The sequence below is a fragment of the Paramormyrops kingsleyae genome, chromosome 4 (genome assembly GCF_048594095.1).
Source record: "Paramormyrops kingsleyae isolate MSU_618 chromosome 4, PKINGS_0.4, whole genome shotgun sequence".
NCBI classification, from domain to species: Eukaryota; Metazoa; Chordata; class Actinopteri; order Osteoglossiformes; family Mormyridae; genus Paramormyrops; species Paramormyrops kingsleyae.
In genome coordinates this window covers 46,252,155-46,266,775 of record NC_132800.1, presented here as the reverse complement: position 1 = coordinate 46,266,775, position 14,621 = coordinate 46,252,155, and the positions used below count along the sequence as shown (strand labels likewise).

General features: G+C 48.1%; 33 non-coding genes across 33 annotated transcripts; all 33 read left to right on the top strand.

Moving 5' to 3' along the window:
• The first annotated feature begins 185 nt into the window (after positions 1-185).
• LOC140589649 (5S ribosomal RNA) lies at positions 186-304 on the top strand. Its single transcript, XR_011990828.1, has one exon. It is a non-coding gene; the product is annotated as a 5S ribosomal RNA (ribosomal RNA).
• A 297-nt stretch (positions 305-601) lies between these two features.
• On the top strand, positions 602-720 carry LOC140590586 (5S ribosomal RNA). Its single transcript, XR_011991417.1, has one exon. It is a non-coding gene; the product is annotated as a 5S ribosomal RNA (ribosomal RNA).
• A 297-nt stretch (positions 721-1,017) lies between these two features.
• On the top strand, positions 1,018-1,136 carry LOC140590585 (5S ribosomal RNA). The gene has a single exon (XR_011991416.1). It is a non-coding gene; the product is annotated as a 5S ribosomal RNA (ribosomal RNA).
• A 297-nt stretch (positions 1,137-1,433) lies between these two features.
• On the top strand, positions 1,434-1,552 carry LOC140590584 (5S ribosomal RNA). Its single transcript, XR_011991415.1, has one exon. It is a non-coding gene; the product is annotated as a 5S ribosomal RNA (ribosomal RNA).
• Positions 1,553-1,849: 297 nt separating this feature from the next.
• On the top strand, positions 1,850-1,968 carry LOC140590583 (5S ribosomal RNA). Its single transcript, XR_011991414.1, has one exon. It is a non-coding gene; the product is annotated as a 5S ribosomal RNA (ribosomal RNA).
• A 297-nt stretch (positions 1,969-2,265) lies between these two features.
• Positions 2,266-2,384, top strand: LOC140589820 (5S ribosomal RNA). Its single transcript, XR_011990999.1, has one exon. It is a non-coding gene; the product is annotated as a 5S ribosomal RNA (ribosomal RNA).
• Positions 2,385-2,681: 297 nt separating this feature from the next.
• On the top strand, positions 2,682-2,800 carry LOC140590582 (5S ribosomal RNA). Its single transcript, XR_011991413.1, has one exon. It is a non-coding gene; the product is annotated as a 5S ribosomal RNA (ribosomal RNA).
• Positions 2,801-3,097: 297 nt separating this feature from the next.
• Positions 3,098-3,216, top strand: LOC140590581 (5S ribosomal RNA). Its single transcript, XR_011991412.1, has one exon. It is a non-coding gene; the product is annotated as a 5S ribosomal RNA (ribosomal RNA).
• A 297-nt stretch (positions 3,217-3,513) lies between these two features.
• LOC140589472 (5S ribosomal RNA) lies at positions 3,514-3,632 on the top strand. The gene has a single exon (XR_011990651.1). It is a non-coding gene; the product is annotated as a 5S ribosomal RNA (ribosomal RNA).
• Positions 3,633-3,929: 297 nt separating this feature from the next.
• On the top strand, positions 3,930-4,048 carry LOC140589568 (5S ribosomal RNA). Its single transcript, XR_011990747.1, has one exon. It is a non-coding gene; the product is annotated as a 5S ribosomal RNA (ribosomal RNA).
• Positions 4,049-4,345: 297 nt separating this feature from the next.
• LOC140590580 (5S ribosomal RNA) lies at positions 4,346-4,464 on the top strand. The gene has a single exon (XR_011991411.1). It is a non-coding gene; the product is annotated as a 5S ribosomal RNA (ribosomal RNA).
• A 297-nt stretch (positions 4,465-4,761) lies between these two features.
• LOC140590579 (5S ribosomal RNA) lies at positions 4,762-4,880 on the top strand. The gene has a single exon (XR_011991410.1). It is a non-coding gene; the product is annotated as a 5S ribosomal RNA (ribosomal RNA).
• Positions 4,881-5,177: 297 nt separating this feature from the next.
• LOC140590578 (5S ribosomal RNA) lies at positions 5,178-5,296 on the top strand. The gene has a single exon (XR_011991409.1). It is a non-coding gene; the product is annotated as a 5S ribosomal RNA (ribosomal RNA).
• A 297-nt stretch (positions 5,297-5,593) lies between these two features.
• LOC140590576 (5S ribosomal RNA) lies at positions 5,594-5,712 on the top strand. The gene has a single exon (XR_011991407.1). It is a non-coding gene; the product is annotated as a 5S ribosomal RNA (ribosomal RNA).
• Positions 5,713-6,739: 1,027 nt separating this feature from the next.
• Positions 6,740-6,858, top strand: LOC140590575 (5S ribosomal RNA). Its single transcript, XR_011991406.1, has one exon. It is a non-coding gene; the product is annotated as a 5S ribosomal RNA (ribosomal RNA).
• A 297-nt stretch (positions 6,859-7,155) lies between these two features.
• Positions 7,156-7,274, top strand: LOC140590574 (5S ribosomal RNA). The gene has a single exon (XR_011991405.1). It is a non-coding gene; the product is annotated as a 5S ribosomal RNA (ribosomal RNA).
• A 297-nt stretch (positions 7,275-7,571) lies between these two features.
• Positions 7,572-7,690, top strand: LOC140589489 (5S ribosomal RNA). Its single transcript, XR_011990668.1, has one exon. It is a non-coding gene; the product is annotated as a 5S ribosomal RNA (ribosomal RNA).
• Positions 7,691-7,987: 297 nt separating this feature from the next.
• On the top strand, positions 7,988-8,106 carry LOC140589272 (5S ribosomal RNA). The gene has a single exon (XR_011990449.1). It is a non-coding gene; the product is annotated as a 5S ribosomal RNA (ribosomal RNA).
• A 297-nt stretch (positions 8,107-8,403) lies between these two features.
• On the top strand, positions 8,404-8,522 carry LOC140590573 (5S ribosomal RNA). Its single transcript, XR_011991404.1, has one exon. It is a non-coding gene; the product is annotated as a 5S ribosomal RNA (ribosomal RNA).
• A 297-nt stretch (positions 8,523-8,819) lies between these two features.
• LOC140590572 (5S ribosomal RNA) lies at positions 8,820-8,938 on the top strand. The gene has a single exon (XR_011991403.1). It is a non-coding gene; the product is annotated as a 5S ribosomal RNA (ribosomal RNA).
• A 297-nt stretch (positions 8,939-9,235) lies between these two features.
• LOC140590571 (5S ribosomal RNA) lies at positions 9,236-9,354 on the top strand. The gene has a single exon (XR_011991402.1). It is a non-coding gene; the product is annotated as a 5S ribosomal RNA (ribosomal RNA).
• A 297-nt stretch (positions 9,355-9,651) lies between these two features.
• Positions 9,652-9,770, top strand: LOC140590570 (5S ribosomal RNA). The gene has a single exon (XR_011991401.1). It is a non-coding gene; the product is annotated as a 5S ribosomal RNA (ribosomal RNA).
• Positions 9,771-10,067: 297 nt separating this feature from the next.
• LOC140590569 (5S ribosomal RNA) lies at positions 10,068-10,186 on the top strand. The gene has a single exon (XR_011991400.1). It is a non-coding gene; the product is annotated as a 5S ribosomal RNA (ribosomal RNA).
• Positions 10,187-10,483: 297 nt separating this feature from the next.
• Positions 10,484-10,602, top strand: LOC140590568 (5S ribosomal RNA). The gene has a single exon (XR_011991399.1). It is a non-coding gene; the product is annotated as a 5S ribosomal RNA (ribosomal RNA).
• Positions 10,603-10,899: 297 nt separating this feature from the next.
• Positions 10,900-11,018, top strand: LOC140589610 (5S ribosomal RNA). Its single transcript, XR_011990789.1, has one exon. It is a non-coding gene; the product is annotated as a 5S ribosomal RNA (ribosomal RNA).
• Positions 11,019-11,315: 297 nt separating this feature from the next.
• On the top strand, positions 11,316-11,434 carry LOC140590567 (5S ribosomal RNA). Its single transcript, XR_011991398.1, has one exon. It is a non-coding gene; the product is annotated as a 5S ribosomal RNA (ribosomal RNA).
• A 297-nt stretch (positions 11,435-11,731) lies between these two features.
• LOC140590565 (5S ribosomal RNA) lies at positions 11,732-11,850 on the top strand. The gene has a single exon (XR_011991396.1). It is a non-coding gene; the product is annotated as a 5S ribosomal RNA (ribosomal RNA).
• A 297-nt stretch (positions 11,851-12,147) lies between these two features.
• On the top strand, positions 12,148-12,266 carry LOC140589460 (5S ribosomal RNA). Its single transcript, XR_011990639.1, has one exon. It is a non-coding gene; the product is annotated as a 5S ribosomal RNA (ribosomal RNA).
• A 297-nt stretch (positions 12,267-12,563) lies between these two features.
• LOC140589832 (5S ribosomal RNA) lies at positions 12,564-12,682 on the top strand. The gene has a single exon (XR_011991011.1). It is a non-coding gene; the product is annotated as a 5S ribosomal RNA (ribosomal RNA).
• A 297-nt stretch (positions 12,683-12,979) lies between these two features.
• On the top strand, positions 12,980-13,098 carry LOC140590564 (5S ribosomal RNA). Its single transcript, XR_011991395.1, has one exon. It is a non-coding gene; the product is annotated as a 5S ribosomal RNA (ribosomal RNA).
• A 297-nt stretch (positions 13,099-13,395) lies between these two features.
• Positions 13,396-13,514, top strand: LOC140589891 (5S ribosomal RNA). Its single transcript, XR_011991070.1, has one exon. It is a non-coding gene; the product is annotated as a 5S ribosomal RNA (ribosomal RNA).
• A 297-nt stretch (positions 13,515-13,811) lies between these two features.
• Positions 13,812-13,930, top strand: LOC140590563 (5S ribosomal RNA). Its single transcript, XR_011991394.1, has one exon. It is a non-coding gene; the product is annotated as a 5S ribosomal RNA (ribosomal RNA).
• A 297-nt stretch (positions 13,931-14,227) lies between these two features.
• LOC140590562 (5S ribosomal RNA) lies at positions 14,228-14,346 on the top strand. Its single transcript, XR_011991393.1, has one exon. It is a non-coding gene; the product is annotated as a 5S ribosomal RNA (ribosomal RNA).
• The last annotated feature ends 275 nt before the right edge of the window (positions 14,347-14,621 follow it).

Below are 14,621 nucleotides of genomic sequence, written 5' to 3'. Positions count from 1 at the left end.
GCCCACTTTTGCAGAAAGTACTCGTAGCAATCGTATACAACTCACCGATTTCTTCCTCATTTTAATAACGACTTTCTCAAAGACATCTTGACATCAATGCCGCATCGACGTCTGCTCTTCTCTCGGTGCGACTCTCAATAAACCCTCAACTGAAAACAAAAGTGCTGATTCTGGCCGCTTCCCTCGCTTACGGCCATACCGTTCCGACTGCGCCCGATCTCATCTGATCTCGGAAGCTAAGCGGGGCCGGGCTTGGTTAGTACTTGGTTGGGAGACTGCCTGGGATTACCAAGTGCCGTAAGCTTTTTCTTAGTTTCACCTTATCCAGAGGGCCCTGCGTCTTGCCACGAATTGAAAGATGTCACTACCCTTTCATTTCACAAATTACCTTTATTTGTACAAAGACGGCAGTCCCAGCCCACTTTTGCAGAAAGTACTCGTAGCAATCGTATACAACTCACCGATTTCTTCCTCATTTTAATAACGACTTTCTCAAAGACATCTTGACATCAATGCCGCATCGACGTCTGCTCTTCTCTCGGTGCGACTCTCAATAAACCCTCAACTGAAAACAAAAGGGCTGATTCTGGCCGCTTCCCTCGCTTACGGCCATACCGTTCCGACTGCGCCCGATCTCGTCTGATCTCGGAAGCTAAGCGGGGCCGGGCTTGGTTAGTACTTGGTTGGGAGACTGCCTGGGAATACCAAGTGCCGTAAGCTTTTTCTTAGTTTCACCTTATCCAGAGGGCCCTGCGTCTTGCCACGAATGTAAAGATGTCACTACCCTTTCATTTCACAAATTACCTTTATTTGTACAAAGACGGCAGTCCCCGCCCACTTTTGCAGAAAGTACTCGTAGCAATCGTATACAACTCACCGATTTCTTCCTCATTTTAATAACGACTTTCTCAAAGACATCTTGACATCAATGCCGCATCGACGTCTGCTCTTCTCTCGGTGCGACTCTCAATAAACCCTCAACTGAAAACAAAAGTGCTGATTCTGGCCGCTTCCCTCGCTTACGGCCATACCGTTCCGACTGCGCCCGATCTCGTCTGATCTCGGAAGCTAAGCGGGGCCGGGCTTGGTTAGTACTTGGTTGGGAGACTGCCTGGGAATACCAAGTGCCGTAAGCTTTTTCTTAGTTTCACCTTATCCAGAGGGCCCTGCGTCTTGCCACGAATGTAAAGATGTCACTACCCTTTCATTTCACAAATTACCTTTATTTGTACAAAGACGGCAGTCCCCGCCCACTTTTGCAGAAAGTACTCGTAGCAATCGTATACAACTCACCGATTTCTTCCTCATTTTAATAACGACTTTCTCAAAGACATCTTGACATCAATGCCGCATCGACGTCTGCTCTTCTCTCGGTGCGACTCTCAATAAACCCTCAACTGAAAACAAAAGTGCTGATTCTGGCCGCTTCCCTCGCTTACGGCCATACCGTTCCGACTGCGCCCGATCTCGTCTGATCTCGGAAGCTAAGCGGGGCCGGGCTTGGTTAGTACTTGGTTGGGAGACTGCCTGGGAATACCAAGTGCCGTAAGCTTTTTCTTAGTTTCACCTTATCCAGAGGGCCCTGCGTCTTGCCACGAATGTAAAGATGTCACTACCCTTTCATTTCACAAATTACCTTTATTTGTACAAAGACGGCAGTCCCCGCCCACTTTTGCAGAAAGTACTCGTAGCAATCGTATACAACTCACCGATTTCTTCCTCATTTTAATAACGACTTTCTCAAAGACATCTTGACATCAATGCCGCATCGACGTCTGCTCTTCTCTCGGTGCGACTCTCAATAAACCCTCAACTGAAAACAAAAGTGCTGATTCTGGCCGCTTCCCTCGCTTACGGCCATACCGTTCCGACTGCGCCCGATCTCGTCTGATCTCGGAAGCTAAGCGGGGCCGGGCTTGGTTAGTACTTGGTTGGGAGACTGCCTGGGAATACCAAGTGCCGTAAGCTTTTTCTTAGTTTCACCTTATCCAGAGGGCCCTGCGTCTTGCCACGAATGTAAAGATGTCACTACCCTTTCATTTCACAAATTACCTTTATTTGTACAAAGACGGCAGTCCCCGCCCACTTTTGCAGAAAGTACTCGTAGCAATCGTATACAACTCACCGATTTCTTCCTCATTTTAATAACGACTTTCTCAAAGACATCTTGACATCAATGCCGCATCGACGTCTGCTCTTCTCTCGGTGCGACTCTCAATAAACCCTCAACTGAAAACAAAAGTGCTGATTCTGGCCGCTTCCCTCGCTTACGGCCATACCGTTCCGACTGCGCCCGATCTCGTCTGATCTCGGAAGCTAAGCGGGGCCGGGCTTGGTTAGTACTTGGTTGGGAGACTGCCTGGGATTACCAAGTGCCGTAAGCTTTTTCTTAGTTTCACCTTATCCAGAGGGCCCTGCGTCTTGCCACGAATTGAAAGATGTCACTACCCTTTCATTTCACAAATTACCTTTATTTGTACAAAGACGGCAGTCCCAGCCCACTTTTGCAGAAAGTACTCGTAGCAATCGTATACAACTCACCGATTTCTTCCTCATTTTAATAACGACTTTCTCAAAGACATCTTGACATCAATGCCACATCGACGTCTGCTCTTCTCTCGGTGCGACTCTCAATAAACCCTCAACTGAAAACAAAAGGGCTGATTCTGGCCGCTTCCCTCGCTTACGGCCATACCGTTCCGACTGCGCCCGATCTCGTCTGATCTCGGAAGCTAAGCGGGGCCGGGCTTGGTTAGTACTTGGTTGGGAGACTGCCTGGGAATACCAAGTGCCGTAAGCTTTTTCTTAGTTTCACCTTATCCAGAGGGCCCTGCGTCTTGCCACGAATGTAAAGATGTCACTACCCTTTCATTTCACAAATTACCTTTATTTGTACAAAGACGGCAGTCCCCGCCCACTTTTGCAGAAAGTACTCGTAGCAATCGTATACAACTCACCGATTTCTTCCTCATTTTAATAACGACTTTCTCAAAGACATCTTGACATCAATGCCGCATCGACGTCTGCTCTTCTCTCGGTGCGACTCTCAATAAACCCTCAACTGAAAACAAAAGTGCTGATTCTGGCCGCTTCCCTCGCTTACGGCCATACCGTTCCGACTGCGCCCGATCTCGTCTGATCTCGGAAGCTAAGCGGGGCCGGGCTTGGTTAGTACTTGGTTGGGAGACTGCCTGGGAATACCAAGTGCCGTAAGCTTTTTCTTAGTTTCACCTTATCCAGAGGGCCCTGCGTCTTGCCACGAATGTAAAGATGTCACTACCCTTTCATTTCACAAATTACCTTTATTTGTAGAACGACAGCAGTCCCCGCCCACTTTTGCAGAAAGTACTCGTAGCAATCGTATACAACTCACCGCTTTCTTCCTCATTTTAATAACGACTTTCTCAAAGACATCTTGACATCAATGCCGCATCGACGTCTGCTCTTCTCTCGGTGCGACTCTCAATAAACCCTCAACTGAAAACAAAAGTGCTGATTCTGGCCGCTTCCCTCGCTTACGGCCATACCGTTCCGACTGCGCCTGATCTCGTCTGATCTCGGAAGCTAAGCGGGGCCGGGCTTGGTTAGTACTTGGTTGGGAGACTGCCTGGGAATACCAAGTGCCGTAAGCTTTTTCTTAGTTTCTCCTTATCCAGAGGGCCCTGCGTCTTGCCACGAATGTAAAGATGTCACTACCCTTTCATTTCACAAATTACCTTTATTTGTACAAAGACGGCAGTCCCCGCCCACTTTTGCAGAAAGTACTCGTAGCAATCGTATACAACTCACCGATTTCTTCCTCATTTTAATAACGACTTTCTCAAAGACATCTTGACATCAATGCCGCATCGACGTCTGCTCTTCTCTCGGTGCGACTCTCAATAAACCCTCAACTGAAAACAAAAGTGCTGATTCTGGCCGCTTCCCTCGCTTACGGCCATACCGTTCCGACTGCGCCCGATCTCGTCTGATTTCGGAAGCTAAGCGGGGCCGGGCTTGGTTAGTACTTGGTTGGGAGACTGCCTGGGAATACCAAGTGCCGTAAGCTTTTTCTTAGTTTCACCTTATCCAGAGGGCCCTGCGTCTTGCCACGAATGTAAAGATGTCACTACCCTTTCATTTCACAAATTACCTTTATTTGTACAAAGACAGCAGTCCCCGCCCACTTTTGCAGAAAGTACTCGTAGCAATCGTATACAACTCACCGATTTCTTCCTCATTTTAATAACGACTTTCTCAAAGACATCTTGACATCAATGCCGCATCGACGTCTGCTCTTCTCTCGGTGCGACTCTCAATAAACCCTCAACTGAAAACAAAAGGGCTGATTCTGGCCGCTTCCCTCGCTTACGGCCATACCGTTCCGACTGCGCCCGATCTCGTCTGATCTCGGAAGCTAAGCGGGGCCGGGCTTGGTTAGTACTTGGTTGGGAGACTGCCTGGGAATACCAAGTGCCGTAAGCTTTTTCTTAGTTTCACCTTATCCAGAGGGCCCTGCGTCTTGCCACGAATGTAAAGATGTCACTACCCTTTCATTTCACAAATTACCTTTATTTGTACAAAGACGGCAGTCCCCGCCCACTTTTGCAGAAAGTACTCGTAGCAATCGTATACAACTCACCGATTTCTTCCTCATTTTAATAACGACTTTCTCAAAGACATCTTGACATCAATGCCGCATCGACGTCTGCTCTTCTCTCGGTGCGACTCTCAATAAACCCTCAACTGAAAACAAAAGGGCTGATTCTGGCCGCTTCCCTCGCTTACGGCCATACCGTTCCGACTGCGCCCGATCTCGTCTGATCTCGGAAGCTAAGCGGGGCCGGGCTTGGTTAGTACTTGGTTGGGAGACTGCCTGGGAATACCAAGTGCCGTAAGCTTTTTCTTAGTTTCACCTTATCCAGAGGGCCCTGCGTCTTGCCACGAATGTAAAGATGTCACTACCCTTTCATTTCACAAATTACCTTTATTTGTACAAAGACGGCAGTCCCCGCCCACTTTTGCAGAATGTACTCGTAGCAATCGTATACAACTCACCGATTTCTTCCTCATTTTAATAACGACTTTCTCAAAGACATCTTGACATCAATGCCGCATCGACGTCTGCTCTTCTCTCGGTGCGACTCTCAATAAACCCTCAACTGAAAACAAAAGTGCTGATTCTGGCCGCTTCCCTTGCTTACGGCCATACCGTTCCGACTGCGCCCGATCTCGTCTGATCTCGGAAGCTAAGCGGGGCCGGGCTTGGTTAGTACTTGGTTGGGAGACTGCCTGGGAATACCAAGTGCCGTAAGCTTTTTCTTAGTTTCACCTTATCCAGAGGGCCCTGCGTCTTGCCACGAATGTAAAGATGTCACTACCCTTTCATTTCACAAATTACCTTTATTTGTACAAAGACGGCAGTCCCCGCCCACTTTTGCAGAAAGTACTCGTAGCAATCGTATACAACTCACCGATTTCTTCCTCATTTTAATAACGACTTTCTCAAAGACATCTTGACATCAATGCCGCATCGACGTCTGCTCTTCTCTCGGTGCGACTCTCAATAAACCCTCAACTGAAAACAAAAGTGCTGATTCTGGCCGCTTCCCTTGCTTACGGCCATACCGTTCCGACTGCGCCCGATCTCGTCTGATCTCGGAAGCTAAGCGGGGCCGGGCTTGGTTAGTACTTGGTTGGGAGACTGCCTGGGAATACCAAGTGCCGTAAGCTTTTTCTTAGTTTCACCTTATCCAGAGGGCCCTGCGTCTTGCCACGAATGTAAAGATGTCACTACCCTTTCATTTCACAAATTACCTTTATTTGTACAAAGACGGCAGTCCCCGCCCACTTTTGCAGAAAGTACTCGTAGCAATCGTATACAACTCACCGATTTCTTCCTCATTTTAATAACGACTTTCTCAAAGACATCTTGACATCAATGCCGCATCGACGTCTGCTCTTCTCTCGGTGCGACTCTCAATAAACCCTCAACTGAAAACTGCGCCCGATCTCGTCTGATCTCGGAAGCTAAGCGGGGCCGGGCTTGGTTAGTACTTGGTTGGGAGACTGCCTGGGAATACCAAGTGCCGTAAGCTTTTTCTTAGTTTCACCTTATCCAGAGGGCCCTGCGTCTTGCCACGAATGTAAAGATGTCACTACCCTTTCATTTCACAAATTACCTTTATTTGTACAAAGACGGCAGTCCCCGCCCACTTTTGCAGAAAGTACTCGTAGCAATCGTATACAACTCACCGATTTCTTCCTCATTTTAATAACGACTTTCTCAAAGACATCTTGACATCAATGCCGCATCGACGTCTGCTCTTCTCTCGGTGCGACTCTCAATAAACCCTCAACTGAAAACTGCGCCCGATCTCGTCTGATCTCGGAAGCTAAGCGGGGCCGGGCTTGGTTAGTACTTGGTTGGGAGACTGCCTGGGAATACCAAGTGCCGTAAGCTTTTTCTTAGTTTCACCTTATCCAGAGGGCCCTGCGTCTTGCCACGAATGTAAAGATGTCACTACCCTTTCATTTCACAAATTACCTTTATTTGTACAAAGACGGCAGTCCCCGCCCACTTTTGCAGAAAGTACTCGTAGCAATCGTATACAACTCACCGATTTCTTCCTCATTTTAATAACGACTTTCTCAAAGACATCTTGACATCAATGCCGCATCGACGTCTGCTCTTATCTCGGTGCGACTCTCAATAAACCCTCAACTGAAAACAAAAGTGCTGATTCTGGCCGCTTCCCTCGCTTACGGCCATACCGTTCCGACTGCGCCCGATCTCGTCTGATCTCGGAAGCTAAGCGGGGCCGGGCTTGGTTAGTACTTGGTTGGGAGACTGCCTGGGAATACCAAGTGCCGTAAGCTTTTTCTTAGTTTCACCTTATCCAGAGGGCCCTGCGTCTTGCCACGAATGTAAAGATGTCACTACCCTTTCATTTCACAAATTACCTTTATTTGTACAAAGACGGCAGTCCCCGCCCACTTTTGCAGAAAGTACTCGTAGCAATCGTATACAACTCACCGATTTCTTCCTCATTTTAATAACGACTTTCTCAAAGACATCTTGACATCAATGCCGCATCGACGTCTGCTCTTCTCTCGGTGCGACTCTCAATAAACCCTCAACTGAAAACAAAAGTGCTGATTCTGGCCGCTTCCCTCGCTTACGGCCATACCGTTCCGACTGCGCCCGATCTCGTCTGATCTCGGAAGCTAAGCGGGGCCGGGCTTGGTTAGTACTTGGTTGGGAGACTGCCTGGGAATACCAAGTGCCGTAAGCTTTTTCTTAGTTTCACCTTATCCAGAGGGCCCTGCGTCTTGCCACGAATGTAAAGATGTCACTACCCTTTCATTTCACAAATTACCTTTATTTGTACAAAGACGGCAGTCCCCGCCCACTTTTGCAGAAAGTACTCGTAGCAATCGTATACAACTCACCGCTTTCTTCCTCATTTTAATAACGACTTTCTCAAAGACATCTTGACATCAATGCCGCATCGACGTCTGCTCTTCTCTCGGTGCGACTCTCAATAAACCCTCAACTGAAAACAAAAGTGCTGATTCTGGCCGCTTCCCTCGCTTACGGCCATACCGTTCCGACTGCGCCCGATCTCGTCTGATCTCGGAAGCTAAGTGGGGCCGGGCTTGGTTAGTACTTGGTTGGGAGACTGCCTGGGAATACCAAGTGCCGTAAGCTTTTTCTTAGTTTCACCTTATCCAGAGGGCCCTGCGTCTTGCCACGAATGTAAAGATGTCACTACCCTTTCATTTCACAAATTACCTTTATTTGTACAAAGACGGCAGTCCCCGCCCACTTTTGCAGAAAGTACTCGTAGCAATCGTATACAACTCACCGATTTCTTCCTCATTTTAATAACGACTTTCTCAAAGACATCTTGACATCAATGCCGCATCGACGTCTGCTCTTCTCTCGGTGCGACTCTCAATAAACCCTCAACTGAAAACAAAAGTGCTGATTCTGGCCGCTTCCCTCGCTTACGGCCATACCGTTCCGACTGCGCCCGATCTCGTCTGATCTCGGAAGCTAAGCGGGACCGGGCTTGGTTAGTACTTGGTTGGGAGACTGCCTGGGAATACCAAGTGCCGTAAGCTTTTTCTTAGTTTCACCTTATCCAGAGGGCCCTGCGTCTTGCCACGAATGTAAAGATGTCACTACCCTTTCATTTCACAAATTACCTTTATTTGTACAAAGACGGCAGTCCCCGCCCACTTTTGCAGAAAGTACTCGTAGCAATCGTATACAACTCACCGATTTCTTCCTCATTTTAATAACGACTTTCTCAAAGACATCTTAACATCAATGCCGCATCGATGTCTGCTCTTCTCTCGGTACGACTCTCAATAAACCCTCAACTGAAAACAAAAGTGCTGATTCTGGCCGCTTCCCTCGCTTACGGCCATACCGTTCCGACTGCGCCCGATCTCGTCTGATCTCGGAAGCTAAGCGGGGCCGGGCTTGGTTAGTACTTGGTTGGGAGACTGCCTGGGAATACCAAGTGCCGTAAGCTTTTTCTTAGTTTCACCTTATCCAGAGGGCCCTGCGTCTTGCCACGAATGTAAAGATGTCACTACCCTTTCATTTCACAAATTACCTTTATTTGTACAAAGACGGCAGTCCCCGCCCACTTTTGCAGAAAGTACTCGTAGCAATCATATACAACTCACCGATTTCTTCCTCATTTTAATAACGACTTTCTCAAAGACATCTTGACATCAATGCCGCATCGACGTCTGCTCTTCTCTCGGTGCGACTCTCAATAAACCCTCAACTGAAAACAAAAGTGCTGATTCTGGCCGCTTCCCTCGCTTACGGCCATACCGTTCCGACTGCGCCCGATCTCGTCTGATCTCGGAAGCTAAGCGGGGCCGGGCTTGGTTAGTACTTGGTTGGGAGACTGCCTGGGAATACCAAGTGCCGTAAGCTTTTTCTTAGTTTCACCTTATCCAGAGGGCCCTGCGTCTTGCCACGAATGTAAAGATGTCACTACCCTTTCATTTCACAAATTACCTTTATTTGTACAAAGACGGCAGTCCCCGCCCACTTTTGCAGAAAGTACTCGTAGCAATCGTATACAACTCACCGATTTCTTCCTCATTTTAATAACGACTTTCTCAAAGACATCTTAACATCAATGCCGCATCGATGTCTGCTCTTCTCTCGGTACGACTCTCAATAAACCCTCAACTGAAAACAAAAGTGCTGATTCTGGCCGCTTCCCTCGCTTACGGCCATACCGTTCCGACTGCGCCCGATCTCGTCTGATCTCGGAAGCTAAGCGGGGCCGGGCTTGGTTAGTACTTGGTTGGGAGACTGCCTGGGAATACCAAGTGCCGTAAGCTTTTTCTTAGTTTCACCTTATCCAGAGGGCCCTGCGTCTTGCCACGAATGTAAAGATGTCACTACCCTTTCATTTCACAAATTACCTTTATTTGTACAAAGACGGCAGTCCCCGCCCACTTTTGCAGAAAGTACTCGTAGCAATCGTATACAACTCACCGATTTCTTCCTCATTTTAATAACGACTTTCTCAAAGACATCTTGACATCAATGCCGCATCGACGTCTGCTCTTCTCTCGGTGCGACTCTCAATAAACCCTCAACTGAAAACAAAAGTGCTGATTCTGGCCGCTTCCCTCGCTTACGGCCATACCGTTCCGACTGCGCCCGATCTCGTCTGATCTCGGAAGCTAAGCGGGGCCGGGCTTGGTTAGTACTTGGTTGGGAGACTGCCTGGGAATACCAAGTGCCGTAAGCTTTTTCTTAGTTTCACCTTATCCAGAGGGCCCTGCGTCTTGCCACGAATGTAAAGATGTCACTACCCTTTCATTTCACAAATTACCTTTATTTGTACAAAGACGGCAGTCCCCGCCCACTTTTGCAGAAAGTACTCGTAGCAATCGTATACAACTCACCGCTTTCTTCCTCATTTTAATAACGACTTTCTCAAAGACATCTTGACATCAATGCCGCATCGACGTCTGCTCTTCTCTCGGTGCGACTCTCAATAAACCCTCAACTGAAAACAAAAGTGCTGATTCTGGCCGCTTCCCTCGCTTACGGCCATACCGTTCCGACTGCGCCCGATCTCGTCTGATCTCGGAAGCTAAGCGGGGCCGGGCTTGGTTAGTACTTGGTTGGGAGACTGCCTGGGAATACCAAGTGCCGTAAGCTTTTTCTTAGTTTCACCTTATCCAGAGGGCCCTGCGTCTTGCCACGAATGTAAAGATGTCACTACCCTTTCATTTCACAAATTACCTTTATTTGTAGAACGACAGCAGTCCCCGCCCACTTTTGCAGAAAGTACTCGTAGCAATCGTATACAACTCACCGCTTTCTTCCTCATTTTAATAACGACTTTCTCAAAGACATCTTGACATCAATGCCGCATCGACGTCTGCTCTTCTCTCGGTGCGACTCTCAATAAACCCTCAACTGAAAACAAAAGTGCTGATTCTGGCCGCTTCCCTCGCTTACGGCCATACCGTTCCGACTGCGCCCGATCTCGTCTGATCTCGGAAGCTAAGCGGGGCCGGGCTTGGTTAGTACTTGGTTGGGAGACTGCCTGGGAATACCAAGTGCCGTAAGCTTTTTCTTAGTTTCACCTTATCCAGAGGGCCCTGCGTCTTGCCACGAATGTAAAGATGTCACTACCCTTTCATTTCACAAATTACCTTTATTTGTACAAAGACGGCAGTCCCCGCCCACTTTTGCAGAAAGTACTCGTAGCAATCGTATACAACTCACCGATTTCTTCCTCATTTTAATAACGACTTTCTCAAAGACATCTTGACATCAATGCCGCATCGACGTCTGCTCTTCTCTCGGTGCGACTCTCAATAAACCCTCAACTGAAAACAAAAGTGCTGATTCTGGCCGCTTCCCTTGCTTACGGCCATACCGTTCCGACTGCGCCCGATCTCGTCTGATCTCGGAAGCTAAGCGGGGCCGGGCTTGGTTAGTACTTGGTTGGGAGACTGCCTGGGAATACCAAGTGCCATAAGCTTTTTCTTAGTTTCACCTTATCCAGAGGGCCCTGCGTCTTGCCACGAATGTAAACATGTCACTACCCTTTCATTTCACAAATTACCTTTATTTGTACAAAGACGGCAGTCCCCGCCCACTTTTGCAGAAAGTACTCGTAGCAATCGTTTACAACTCACCGATTTCTTCCTCATTTTAATAACGACTTTCTCAAAGACATCTTGACATCAATGCCGCATCGACGTCTGCTCTTCTCTCGGTGCGACTCTCAATAAACCCTCAACTGAAAACAAAAGTGCTGATTCTGGCCGCTTCCCTCGCTTACGGCCATACCGTTCCGACTGCGCCCGATCTCGTCTGATCTCGGAAGCTAAGCGGGGCCGGGCTTGGTTAGTACTTGGTTGGGAGACTGCCTGGGAATACCAAGTGCCGTAAGCTTTTTCTTAGTTTCACCTTATCCAGAGGGCCCTGCGTCTTGCCACGAATGTAAAGATGTCACTACCCTTTCATTTCACAAATTACCTTTATTTGTACAAAGACGGCAGTCCCCGCCCACTTTTGCAGAAAGTACTCGTAGCAATCGTATACAACTCACCGATTTCTTCCTCATTTTAATAACGACTTTCTCAAAGACATCTTGACATCAATGCCGCATCGACGTCTGCTCTTCTCTCGGTGCGACTCTCAATAAACCCTCAACTGAAAACAAAAGTGCTGATTCTGGCCGCTTCCCTCGCTTACGGCCATACCGTTCCGACTGCGCCCGATCTCGTCTGATCTCGGAAGCTAAGCGGGGCCGGGCTTGGTTAGTACTTGGTTGGGAGACTGCCTGGGAATACCAAGTGCCGTAAGCTTTTTCTTAGTTTCACCTTATCCAGAGGGCCCTGCGTCTTGCCACGAATGTAAACATGTCACTACCCTTTCATTTCACAAATTACCTTTATTTGTACAAAGACGGCAGTCCCCGCCCACTTTTGCAGAAAGTACTCGTAGCAATCGTATACAACTCACCGATTTCTTCCTCATTTTAATAACGACTTTCTCAAAGACATCTTGACATCAATGCCGCATCGACGTCTGCTCTTCTCTCGGTGCGACTCTCAATAAACCCTCAACTGAAAACAAAAGTGCTGATTCTGGCCGCTTCCCTCGCTTACGGCCATACCGTTCCGACTGCGCCCGATCTCGTCTGATCTCGGAAGCTAAGCGGGGCCGGGCTTGGTTAGTACTTGGTTGGGAGACTGCCTGGGAATACCAAGTGTCGTAAGCTTTTTCTTAGTTTCACCTTATCCAGAGGGCCCTGCGTCTTGCCACGAATGTAAAGATGTCACTACCCTTTCATTTCACAAATTACCTTTATTTGTAGAACGACAGCAGTCCCCGCCCACTTTTGCAGAAAGTACTCGTAGCAATCGTATACAACTCACCGATTTCTTCCTCATTTTAATAACGACTTTCTCAAAGACATCTTGACATCAATGCCGCATCGACGTCTGCTCTTCTCTCGGTGCGACTCTCAATAAACCCTCAACTGAAAACAAAAGTGCTGATTCTGGCCGCTTCCCTCGCTTACGGCCATAACGTTCCGACTGCGCCCGATCTCGTCTGATCTCGGAAGCTAAGCGGGGCCGGGCTTGGTTAGTACTTGGTTGGGAGACTGCCTGGGAATACCAAGTGCCGTAAGCTTTTTCTTAGTTTCACCTTATCCAGAGGGCCCTGCGTCTTGCCACGAATGTAAAGATGTCACTACCCTTTCATTTCACAAATTACCTTTATTTGTAGAACGACAGCAGTCCCCGCCCACTTTTGCAGAAAGTACTCGTAGCAATCGTATACAACTCACCGCTTTCTTCCTCATTTTAATAACGACTTTCTCAAAGACATCTTGACATCAATGCCGCATCGACGTCTGCTCTTCTCTCGGTGCGACTCTCAATAAACCCTCAACTGAAAACAAAAGTGCTGATTCTGGCCGCTTCCCTCGCTTACGGCCATACCGTTCCGACTGCGCCCGATCTCGTCTGATCTCGGAAGCTAAGCGGGGCCGGGCTTGGTTAGTACTTGGTTGGGAGACTGCCTGGGAATACCAAGTGCCGTAAGCTTTTTCTTAGTTTCACCTTATCCAGAGGGCCCTGCGTCTTGCCACGAATGTAAAGATGTCACTACCCTTTCATTTCACAAATTACCTTTATTTGTACAAAGACGGCAGTCCCCGCCCACTTTTGCAGAAAGTACTCGTAGCAATCGTATACAACTCACCGCTTTCTTCCTCATTTTAATAACGACTTTCTCAAAGACATCTTGACATCAATGCCGCATCGACGTCTGCTCTTCTCTCGGTGCGACTCTCAATAAACCCTCAACTGAAAACAAAAGTGCTGATTCTGGCCGCTTCCCTCGCTTACGGCCATACTGTTCCGACTGCGCCCGATCTTGTCTGATCTCGGAAGCTAAGCGGGGCCGGGCTTGGTTAGTACTTGGTTGGGAGACTGCCTGGGAATACCAAGTGCCGTAAGCTTTTTCTTAGTTTCACCTTATCCAGAGGGCCCTGCGTCTTGCCACGAATGTAAAGATGTCACTACCCTTTCATTTCACAAATTTCCTTTATTTGTACAAAGACGGCAGTCCCCGCCCACTTTTGCAGAAAGTACTCGTAGCAATCATATACAACTCACCGATTTCTTCCTCATTTTAATAACGACTTTCTCAAAGACATCTTGACATCAATGCCGCATCGACGTCTGCTCTTCTCTCGGTGCGACTCTCAATAAACCCTCAACTGAAAACAAAAGTGCTGATTCTGGCCACTTCCCTCGCTTACGGCCATACCGTTCCGACTGCGCCCGATCTCGTCTGATCTCGGAAGCTAAGCGGGGCCGGGCTTGGTTAGTACTTGGTTGGGAGACTGCCTGGGAATACCAAGTGCCGTAAGCTTTTTCTTAGTTTCACCTTATCCAGAGGGCCCTGCGTCTTGCCACGAATGTAAAGATGTCACTACCCTTTCATTTCACAAATTACCTTTATTTGTAGAACGACAGCAGTCCCCGCCCACTTTTGCAGAAAGTACTCGTAGCAATCGTATACAACTCACCACTTTCTTCCTCATTTTAATAACGACTTTCTCAAAGACATCTTGACATCAATGCCGCATCGACGTCTGCTCTTCTCTCGGTGCGACTCTCAATAAACCCTCAACTGAAAACAAAAGTGCTGATTCTGGCCGCTTCCCTCGCTTACGGCCATACCGTTCCGACTGCGCCCGATCTCGTCTGATCTCGGAAGCTAAGCGGGGCCGGGCTTGGTTAGTACTTGGTTGGGAGACTGCCTGGGAATACCAAGTGCCGTAAGCTTTTTCTTAGTTTCACCTTATCCAGAGGGCCCTGCGTCTTGCCACGAATGTAAAGATGTCACTACCCTTTCATTTCACAAATTACCTTTATTTGTAGAACGACAGCAGTCCCCGCCCACTTTTGCAGAAAGTACTCGTAGCAATCGTATACAACTCACCACTTTCTTCCTCATTTTAATAACGACTTTCTCAAAGACATCTTGACATCAATGCCGCATCGACGTCTGCTCTTCTCTCGGTGCGACTCTCAATAAACCCTCAACTGAAAACAAAAGT